Source organism: Chenopodium album, chromosome 26 (genome assembly GCF_948465745.1).
Source record: "Chenopodium album chromosome 26, dcCheAlbu1.1, whole genome shotgun sequence".
Lineage (NCBI taxonomy): Eukaryota > Viridiplantae > Streptophyta > Magnoliopsida > Caryophyllales > Amaranthaceae > Chenopodium > Chenopodium album.
The window spans coordinates 7,470,400-7,482,156 of record NC_137859.1 but is presented as its reverse complement, the minus strand read 5'-3'; the positions used below and the strand labels follow the sequence as shown (position 1 = coordinate 7,482,156).

Sequence of the window (11,757 nt, the reverse complement as noted above, 5' to 3'; positions counted from 1 at the left end):
TTAGTAAATTAAGAGGTAATAATGTGTGTGAACATTGTTAAAAAAATGTGTGTGAACATTGTAAAATAAAAGTCTAAATGATACAATTAGTAAATCAAGAGGTAATAATTTATGTGTGTGAACGTTGTAAAATTAAAGTCTAAATGATACAATTAATAAATCAAGAGGTAATAAATCAAGAGAAAAGTTTATAAAACAATGAACATAATCAGCTAACAGTACATACAGCTGGCTTGGCACAAGTAGACAAAAGCTTAAGGGAAAAGTAGACTCCTATCGTCTCGCCAACCACGCAGCGGTTTATCTTATTCCTCGATAATTACGAGTAATTAATGATTTGAGTAATTAATAAACAATTTGGACTTCAAAGTCTTTCATTAGTTGTTTAGTTCAGTGTAACACTTACATACGCGGTTCGCTCCTACAAAATCGGATCCTGTATACTTGTGTATAAATAGTCTAGTACTCTAGTGTTATGCAACAGTTATGTTGCTTACAAAAACCTAAAGGAAAAAAAAAAAAAAAAAAAAATAAGAAAAAAAAGAGTGGAGAAATAATTAAGTGAAACTTTAGTAAACTTAGATCAATAGACTCAAAAATGGAGAGGGAGCTCTACGTTGCTGCCAAGAAAGGTGATGTAGAGTTCCTTGTACAAGGCTATAGCAATGAGTATCTACGTCGTAAAACATACGAGAATAATAATGTCATTCACATAGCAATTCGGCATGAGCAAAAAAAATTCATAGAAGCATGTCTAAGGAAATTTCCCAATGATAATGAGTTATTTTGTGAGAAGAATTTCAAAGGGAATACTCCTCTTCATGTAGCAGCCGAGGTCGGAAATTTTGGTATAGTAGAGTTACTGTATGATCACTTAAGTGATGAGAGGCCAATGCCATGGAGGGTGCAAAATTCGAAAGGTGACACTCCTCTTCATGTTGCACTTACTCATGATAATGTCAAAATTGCAAGATTTTTGTTAGAGATGGATTCTGATTTGGCTCTAATAGTTAACAACTCAAATGAAGCACCACTTCATCTTGCTATCAAACAGCATGTTAATTATTGTAAGTTCGCTCGTTATCCTTCTCATTTCCTTAATATGGTAGAGCTTTTTTTTTTATTATTTTTTTATTATTTTATTATTTTATTATTTTTTTTTTATTTTTGGAAATTCCTGCTGAAGTTCTAGAGCCAAGGTACATAAGAGAGAAAATCAATATTTAAACACTTTTTACTATATATTTTGATGGTAAAGATTTGATAAAATTGGTTAGATTTAGATTATGAATTCATGATGAAATCATTAATTATTATGCAAAACCATCATATATGTAAAAGATATAAGTTAATGGTAAAACCATCATTTATCTAAAACATCAAATTTATAAATTACAGAGTACTTTAAAAATGTCAATTACTCCGTATCAATATCCACAAAATAGATTAACTAATTTGTTTTTGGAAAAATTGCTCCCATAAATCTCAACTTTGCCTTGTCCGCCCAAATTAATCCGTACTTTTGATTATTATCTATTGCACCCAACTTTGGGGGGTATTAATTTTCGTTGCACCCAACAGGTCATCTAACCTGATGTAGCAGGTCACCAAGCCACGTGTCAGCGTATGATTGGCTTAAATTTTTTTTTTTAAAAAAAAAAATAAAAAAAAAAAAAATAAAAAAAAAAAGAAAAACCCCACAAACCACCCCATACCAGCAGCCGGCCACCACACACCACACCCCCACCCCCACCACGCTGCCGGAAACTGCTGCCCTGTTGCCGGAAACCCCTCCCCTGCTGCCGGAAACCGCCGCCCAACCTTCCCCCTACCTCGAAACCCACCCTTTCCCTTCCCCCACCCCCGAAAACCATTCCCCCACCCCCGAAAACCCCTCCCTCACTCCCGGAAACCGCCGCTCAACCCTCCCCCTTCCCTCAAAACTCCCCCTTTCCCTTTCCCCACCCCCGAAAATCCCTCCCCCACCCCTATTTCCTCCGTCACTCCCCTCTCCCCCGCCGTTTTCCGACCCCAATCCCCTTCCCCTTCCCCTTCGTTTTCGCCGCCGTTTCCCCCTCCATGTCGTTCCGCCCCCTTTGCCTTCATTTCCGACCCGAATCGGGCCTCCCTTCCCCGTCATTTCCGCCCCCTTCCCCCACTGCCATTAACGGTGGCTGCCGTTAAGGGGTGGCTGGGTTTTCTTTTTTTTTTTTTATAAATTTTGTTTTTTTTTTTTTAATTTTTTTTTAATTTTTTTAAATTTTGTTTTTTTTTTAATTTTTTTAATTTGACCATTCATGTAGTGACACGTGTCCAAAAACAATTTAACACACAAATGTTGACCGGATTAACCGGTTGCAGGTAAGTAGGGTGCAACGAAAATTAATACCCCCCAAAGTTCGGTGCAATAGATAATAAATGAAAGTTGGGATTATTTTCGGCGGACGAGGCAAAGTTCAGATTAATGGGAGCAATTTTTCCTTTGTTTTTCATTGTTCATATCTCACCTCTTAAAAAAGTTAGTGTATATTTGTACCTATCCAATGAGATTGTATTTTCACATTTCACACTCTTAAAAAAGTTCAAATTCTTTTTGCTTTTGACTATACTTATTCACTTTAGTTTTATTCGTTTTGTTTTTATTTTCTTATAATTTTTTTTATTCACATAGCAGTTGTACGTATAGCTATAATAACGTTAGGTCCACAATAATATTATTGTGAACCTGATCTACACAAGTTTTTTCCTCTAATTTTTCGGTTCAATATTTGTCATATCTGTAATATTTTATTTCTAACTTGTGATATGTAATCGTGTTTCTGTTTATATGTAGCTGAGAGTGAATCAATAATGGCTAGAGTAAAAAAACCAATCAATGAAGGAGGAGCAGATCTAACAATTGAATCTGCACCCCAAGAAAATATGTCAGGTATGATAGAACTTCTAGTTGAGAAAGCGAGTAAAGTTACATGTTGGCCAGATGCAAATGGGTTGACTCCTCTTCATAGAGTAGCATCTCTCATCACACCATATAATGTATTGTTCACAGTATTCATACTTGATAGATGTCCGCAATCTGCGGAGGTATGTGATAATACTGGAAAGTCCATCTTACATCTTTTGATTAGTAAAATCACAAATTACCCGGACGCTAAAAACTTGTTTAATATTGAAGAAATATATGCCTTGAGAAATTATCAGGACAATCAAGGAAATACGCCATTACATATTGCTGCACAGAATGTGGACTCTGTTATGGTTCGAGTTCTACTCGAATCCTCTGCAAAACTCAATATCAATAATGCTGATGGTATCTCAGCGGCATGCATGATTCAACAACAAGATATGCTTCAGGTAACAACCATTTTTTGCTAGCTAATACTCGATCTCTTCTCTTATGTTTTACTTGATTTGATCTATAGCTAAATCTATTAATATATGTTAATGGACCATCTCAACCAAAAACTTAAGCTGATGGTTGAGGCTCAAAATCGATTTATATAATCTATCACGCCCCTTCACATGAGAGCCCTTTGGGCTTGAAGTGCACGAAATATTCCACTTAATTAAAAGTGGGTTAAGGAGATTTGAACCCGTGACCTTTATATCACGTTGGCTCTGATATCATGGTAAAAAACTATCTCAACCAAAAACTTAAGTCGATGCTTGAAGCCTAAAATTGGTTTAGGTAGACTATTAATTTTTTTATTTTTTATTTTTATGTTGATTATTTAAATCATTTCAAGTGTAATAAAGGGCAAATTTGACATACATATTAAAATTTTCTTTGGATTATATAATAGTGATTAGAGATTACTATTAATGATGCAGATGTTGAGGACGCGACAATTGACAATAGGGGAAATTGAAGCAACAGACACAGCAAATGTGACCTTTCTAAAGGAAAGAATGAGAACGTTAGGGATGGATTTTTTACTCTCAAAGGATTCCGAGGGAAGAAATATACTTCATAGGTTAATGCGGATTAGGAAGGAAAGTCATGTAAATCCAGAGGAGTTTGTAAAATTCATAGAACTAGCTCTTGAAATATTTCCATCACTTATCAGTCAAGCGGACAATAACGGGGACACTCCGATTCATATCCTTGTGCGAAATAGTCCTTATACCAGAATTTATGTTGCTTCAAGAGCTGAAGATAACAAGCAACATAATCACGGTGATGAAGGTACGGGTGATTCTGATAAGCGACCATATGGATGTGTTGTCTTAACATTGAAAGAATCAGATATTCTATCATCGTGTCTAAGAAAATGCAATAAGTGTATCCTTAGAATTGAAGATGAGGCTAAACAAAAGGGACATTGTTTTGATTCACCATGGTTGGTGCAGAATGTTGAGGGTAATACGCCTCTCCATGAAGCACTCAAATCAGATGAAAACATTAAGTTGGTGAAGCTACTGTTAAATTACAATAAGGAATCGATTAGCATCGTGAACAAAGATAATGATACACCTCTTCATTTATTCGCTACTCGTCTCGTAGGTAAGTAAGTCTCTTAATTAGTTTCAGCATGGACATATATATTTCCTCTATTTTTGATACATTACTATTAAAATTAGAAGTTTTTATTTAGATGCATCACTTTTATTTTTAATTAACATATAACTCTCTATCTTAGGTTTTCAAAGAACAAAAAAAAAAAAAAAAACTCTATTTTTATCTCTTTTCTATTAGATGGGTTTATTTTTCACTTTCTTTCTATTTCTCTCATCTTCAAAAATTACATAATAGTCCACAATAACAAAGAATCAATAGAAGTATAGCGTACTTCTTTTGAGCCTTGTTTATGATATATGAGCACTTTGTATATCATAGTCGAGTTGTACTTCCTTCATTTAATAATGTTTCTCACTTGGGCATCTTCCAGTGATTGACGACTCATAATAATTTATTCCATTGTTAACATAACCCTGTATACAATTTTACTCGGAAATTTATAATTTTCTATCTTCTTACACGACACTCTTTTTTCTTTTGTCAACTTTCTTTTAAGTAGAACATTATAATACGGAGGGAGTATTATGTCTATTGCTTTGCGTGTTGTTTCATTAAAAATATAACGAATGAATTATATGCACATTTATATATGTTTGTTTTTCTGTAGGCATAGAGCAATTTGATAAATCTTATATAAAGAGAATGGTAGATGAACATGTCGGAGTGACCATTAAGCTTGACAACAACGGTCTCACCCCGTTATTGAGAGCGTTAAAAGCCGGCAATCTACATATAGCTGAGATGCTATTCAATGCTTGTCCAGCAGCAGCAAAAATTAGTGATCCGAGCGACCAAACATACGGACACCTGCTCGTAAATTGTAAATCACCATACTTTTTCAACCGTTTTATACGAAATAAGGAATCAAGAGAGCTATTGAAAATGAAGGACAAACAAGGAAACACGCCATTGCATTTGGTGGTCGTTAAGGGCCATTTTGAGCTTTTAAGAGTTTTATTTAAATATATGGAAGATTTGCATAATAATTCGACGACATCAGATCAGAAAGATGTTGAATGGGTAATGGATCTTTTTGAAATACAAAACACTGCTGGTAAAAACCCCAACGATCTACTAGCTGAATCACCAAGTCTTCCGAGCGATGTAAGTACTCCACTTCTTAGCTGCATTATTACGTACTCTGCATATATTATCCTTTATCCGCCTATTCTTTTCCATTGTATAATAATATTATAAATTTTCATTTTAAAAAATGCTGCATTTATAGAGAAGGTGAATTAAAACTTTTTAAAGTGACATTATGACAAAATATAACAAATTAACAACTCACATATATGCAATAAAATATGATCAACTAAATTCTACCACATTAATAGGGAGTCGAACTTATAGAAATAAAAGTATATATATAGCATCCATTTTATATACTACGTATAAAGCTTCTTTTTGTTCATTTGAAGCTTGATTTTGTATTATACTACCAGTTGTACCTTTAAACTATTGGTTTAATAATAATTAGATTTTGGAAAAATTCAAGTTTATCAATTTGATAACACAAAATTTGTTTATCAAATGGCACAATTGTAAATAAATCAACAATTTTTTATTAAATATGGGTCCCACTGTTGCTGATATATTTACGAAAATGCCATGATAACTGTGCATTTATGTTGTTTTATTTACCATTTTGCCATTTGATAAACAAATTTTGTTTATCAAATTGATTAACTGGAACTTCCTTTTACAACTAAAATACTTGGTATATATTTTGTTTCCTACCTTTACGTACTGTTCAGATTGAGAGGAGGATTCTTGAAGAAAAAGAAATGATAGGTGTTCTTAGCAGATGGGGAATCCCTTTAATAGAGATGAAGACCTACGTGAATACAATAGGTATTATAGCGGCTCTTTTGACAACAATAACATTCACGGCAGCATTCACAGTTCCCGGTGGATTTTTTCAAGATGTCGGAATACCAGTTCTTATAGGAATAACAGCGTTTCAGATTTTTATGATATCTGATGTGGTTGCAATGTGCTTATCAATGATGGTTTTATGCTGCCTCCTCTGGATCATGGCTACGAACAACCGAAAAAATTCAGTGATGATACTCGATTTCAGTGTTACCTTAGTCTTGGCATCATTCTTCACAACTCTATTGACATTCATGGCGGGTTTGTATGCAACTACCTTCCTAGTCAAACGTTGGTTGGCTATCGTAATTATTGCTTTATGCATAATGCTTATTGTGCTTCTTTATAATTCTAAAAAGGCTACTGTAATTTGTGTACACAAGTTTTTGAGATTTTCTCGTACATCACATTCAAACTCAGGTAGCTCTGTTGGAAAAAATGCACGTCAGTCTTGTCTAGGCTCTTTGAATAACGTTTAGATAACGAGTTTAATTTATATATGTAGACATGTATTGTGCTACTCCTAAAATGTAACAATGTTTAGCATTTTCAATCAATAAGAAAGTTAATGTTTTCTTTGCTTAAATCAGGTAGTGAATATGATTTATGGACAGTTTTGCAATAGCTACAATAATTTGATAGCCATTGTAAAATTTCTATTATACACAACATTACAATATTACATTTTGAATGTAAAGCCCACATCATCTAATCAATTCAATCGACTTGAAATTTGGTCTCTAATATTTTCTTGTACGTAAAATATAAAAAGAAAAAGTTCACCACCACCATTATCTAGTTTTACCTCCTCATCAGTCGACACCATCAAGAGTTCAATGTTCTCTTTTTGCAATGAGTACGTAGTAGCTAGACGTTTTGCAATGAGGGGACTAGATAAGGTATCCTCGTACCGTACTTGCAATTTTAAAAAATTTAACCGTAGGCCTTCAACCTATAAAACCAAACTTTACTTGATATATAAATATGTTATATGTATCTCCATATTGCTAGTATCAAATTACAAATGTTATCTACTAGTGAGATTTGGTCCATGTATGACGTATAGATGTAGACCATTGCATACGGTTATTTATGGAGATATTAGATAAAGTATAAGGGAAGGCGTTTGTTTAATTTACTAATATATGGGGAGGGTGTCAAGTATACGTGTATTACATCATGCTGACCCTTTAGGCTTTCATCATGTTGCCATAATTTTATTTTTTTTAGACGAAATGTTGCCATAATATTATCATTCAAGTACTGTGTTAACAATCAATACCACACTCTCTGTTTTTTCAAATACTATATTTGGTTTTGGTATTTATTGAGGCATAACTTTGACTACGTATATCTTTAACTAATAATTAATCAAAATTATATATAAAAAAACAATTAATAAAAATAGACAAATAAATCCAACAACATATTACATGATCTTAGTTAAATATTATATATTAGTAAAAAGTTAAATCAAAGGTAACATATATATATATATATATATATATATATATATATATATATATATATATATATATATATATATATATATATAAGTTAGTATATATCATTACTTGCAATTGATTTATTGAAATTCCTCCATTTAATTTTCTTACAAATGTTATTTTGATTTGAAGAATCATATTCATACGTTTTCTCTTCTTATACTTGGTATGTTTTGAATATTATTACGATTGTCAACGTATATATAAATTTATATATTCAATGAGTAAAATATTTACTATTATAATTAAGTATCTAAAATTAAAATTTTGATATTTAAAATATCATTTAGAAGGTTTTCACATGATTGTAATTTTCTTAAATATAAATCCTATAAATGATGTCTAAAACGAGTCCTTGTTCTATCTTTAATCAAGTTCATCTTTAGTAATCTCTAATCCTCTCTTTTAGTTTGATTTAATTGTTTGTTGTTGCTTATTTTCATTCATATTTTTAGTTGAACTAGTTGGTATTGTTTTATTGTTCTTAATCATGCTTAGTTGTGTGATTCTTGAATTCATGTTTAGGATTGTTATTATGCTTAATCTCCCTTCCCTAGGCTAATTTCTTAGCTAGGGGAAGGGGGTGGAAAACATGTGATGATATTGGGTGATTGATGATGATTAGATTAAACTTATGCCATAAATTGATGAAATATATAATTTTTGGATAGCTTGAGATTATTGTGTCACTTTATTTGATGTCCTCTAGTTTAAATGCATGAAAATGATTTAAATTAGATTAAGATCGTCTCTATTTTGATGATTGCATGAGAATGGATTGTTAAAGTAGAGTTTTATGAATTGTGCACCTTTAATCTCTTGCCATGATTTGTAACTAATTAGAGAAGACCTATTTCATTGGTTTGCCTAGAATATTGCATGAGAATTAGTTGTTTAGGTAGAATCTAGTGTTCTATAGCATGTTCATCATGATAATCATCGTTCACTAGTGGAAAAAATCTCATTCGTAACAGGCTATTTGTAACGGGCGAAGCTTTGCCCGTTACAATTACCATATTCGTAACGGGCAAAATAGTGTCCGTTACGAATACTTATTTATTCGTAACGGACAAATTAGTGCCCGTTATGAATAAATAAGTATTCGTAACCAACACTATTTTGCCCATCACGAATAATATATTATTCGTAACAGACACATTGTGCCCGTTACAAATAAATTAGTCCAACTAAGCCCATAGTCCATTAGTTATTACGATTAGGGTTTCTCTCCAGCCGTCAACCTTACTTATTGGCCTCACCCCTCTTTATCCTCTCTCCTCTATCGTCACTTCCACTCACTCACTCACTCACTCACTCTCTCTCTCTCTCTCTCTTCTCTCTCTCTCTCTCTCTCTCTGCTGCTCACTCAATCTCTCTACTTCTCTCATCTCGACGGTAAACCAAGGTAATTAGACCATTGTTTCTCCTTCCACATACAATACCAAGGTAAAATTTTCTCATTTTTCTATTTAAATTCCTCAATTTTCTTTGCTTTACTCTCAAATTAGTTTTTTGGGGATTTGATGGGTTTTGTGGGTTTATGAGGGTGGTGTTCATGGTCAGATCTAACTTTCTTGATTTTTAGGGTGGGTGTCACGGGTCAGAACAGTTGTGTTTGTGGTGGTCGGATAGCTTTGTGGGTGTAAATCTGGGTTCGTGGTGTAAATCTGGGTAAGTGTACGGCGGTGGTGATGGTAAGTGTACGGCGGTGGTGTTCATTCATTTAGTGTGGATTTTCTCGTTCATAATTTGTAGATCTATAGTTGTTCTTTTGAATTTTGAGGAATTATGCATATTTGTGTTATGATTGTATTATGATAAAAAGGGATTGTTCTCAACAGACAATCGATTTTGTGTTTGTATATTTTCAATCGAATTATGCATATTTGTGTTATGTTTGTATATCTGGGTAAGTGTTTATTTTCAATCGATTTTGTTGATTGTTCCTATTAATTTGTATATTTTCATGTTTTTAGTTGATTTTGAATTTGATGGTATAAACTCATGTTTTTATTCATCAATTTGCATATAAAATCAGAAGTTTTGATTTATAGAATCTGTTTGAATTTGGATGGTTGGGCGCATGAGTTGCTGGAACTTCTGAATTTTAATAGGACTCACATAACATTTACAATTGTTTTTTGGGTATTATCTCCATTACGTAAATGTGTTTTTTTTTTTTTACCTAAAATTTGTAATTTTTTTTTTCCTATATCCGGATTATTTTTGATATGTGCAATGTGGTGTGAATTAAAAATTGATTGATTGAACTCAGGTTTATTTTAATCTGATTAATTTAGCTGATTACAAGTATTGATAATTATTTGGGTGTTTTTTCTTGTAGGTTGATGACAACATATCTATCTTCTGTTCCACCAACCTCTTTTTTTTTTTTTCCTTACGGGTAGATTCAATTAATTTTTTAATTTTGATTTTTTTTTTGTTTTTGTTTTTTCAATTATGTTAATTTTGGTTTGTTGAAATTATTGAAGGTGGAGCATATAATATCTACACAAGGGAGCTTAAGACTCAACGTATCGGACCACAAATGTTGGGATAAAACTTGTTTTATTACAATTATGATTTGTTTTTGCTCTTTTATTAGTCTTAGTCTTAAGATGTAAACTTGGGACATTATATGAGCAAGTTGATAAATTTTAAAATGATAATGAATATATTTTTACTTATAGTATATTAAATGTGTATAATACTTGTGTAATAAAAAAATTATTTGTGTATTATACTTGTGCCATAATAAAAAAAAAAAATTATCTGTGTATTATACTTGTGTAAAAAAAAAAACAAATTATCTCATTATTTGGTAAATTGATCCAGCATGTGCTAGCACGTGCTGGATTTTTTTTTAATTGCATCAAACACTATTCGTAACGGGCAGATATAATGCCCGTTACGAATAACGGGTTTTTCGTAACGGGCACCTGAAACGCCCGTTACGAATAACTACTTATTCGTAACGGACATTGTAAGTGCCCGTTACGAATAAGTAGTTATTCGTAACGGACGATGCCCGTTACGAATACTAATGGCCATCCGTAACGGCCTCATACGTAACGGACGCTGCCCGTTACGGATGGGCCCTTTTTGCCCGTTACGGATGGCCTTTTTTCCACTAGTGGTTGTTCCCCTCTATCTAATCGTGTTTGACACCCCGGTACCCTAGCGTCGTTCTCTCTTGATTTAATCTATTTTATCTTTCTTTGTTTGTAGCTTTAGTGATTTTTATCCGAAAAATCAACAAAAATATTCCACTTTTTACTCTTGCTTAGTGAATTTGATATTTAGCTTGCATGCTTCCTTTTGGGTTTGACCCTATGCTTATCCCTATACTTGTATTAAGGTAGTTTAGGTTATAAATAGTTAATTTGATTAGGGAAAACCTACCTCACACCTATCAAGAGCATCTGTGAAAAGCTTGACCTTTTTTATTTAAAAGGAATCAGCCATGGCAAGAGCATCCCTGACTGCATACAGCTTAGCAACAAGGGCAGTGACAGCGTTATACTTACTAGAAAAACCAAGGAACCAAGTACCATCCTCATTCCGAATAACAGCACCACCAGCAACCTTGTTAATCAGTCTCTAAGAACTATCAACATGAATTCTTTTAAAACCAGGGGAGGAGGCCGGATTCCACCCCATTCCAGCAGCTCTGGGAGCTCCAGTTTTGAGAGTGAGGAAGGGGGCAGCAGACTCACCTCTGATCTTAGAACTGGAACCAGTAAGGACAGGAGCAGCAGACTTACCCTTGATCTCAGAGCTAGGACCAGCAGAAACCACTCCCAAAGGGAAATCAATCACCATAGCATCACCATCACTAGGACAGGTTGTAGCAGAAGA

The 11,757-nt window shown here is 33.4% G+C and overlaps 1 long non-coding RNA gene across 1 annotated transcript; it reads left to right on the top strand.

Moving 5' to 3' along the window:
- Positions 1 to 9,189: 9,189 nt before the first annotated feature.
- On the top strand, positions 9,190 to 10,640 carry LOC145618219 (uncharacterized). The gene is made up of 4 exons (XR_014107874.1): positions 9,190 to 9,345; positions 9,485 to 9,593; positions 10,244 to 10,303; positions 10,392 to 10,640. It is a non-coding gene; the product is annotated as an uncharacterized LOC145618219 (long non-coding RNA).
- The last annotated feature ends 1,117 nt before the right edge of the window (positions 10,641 to 11,757 follow it).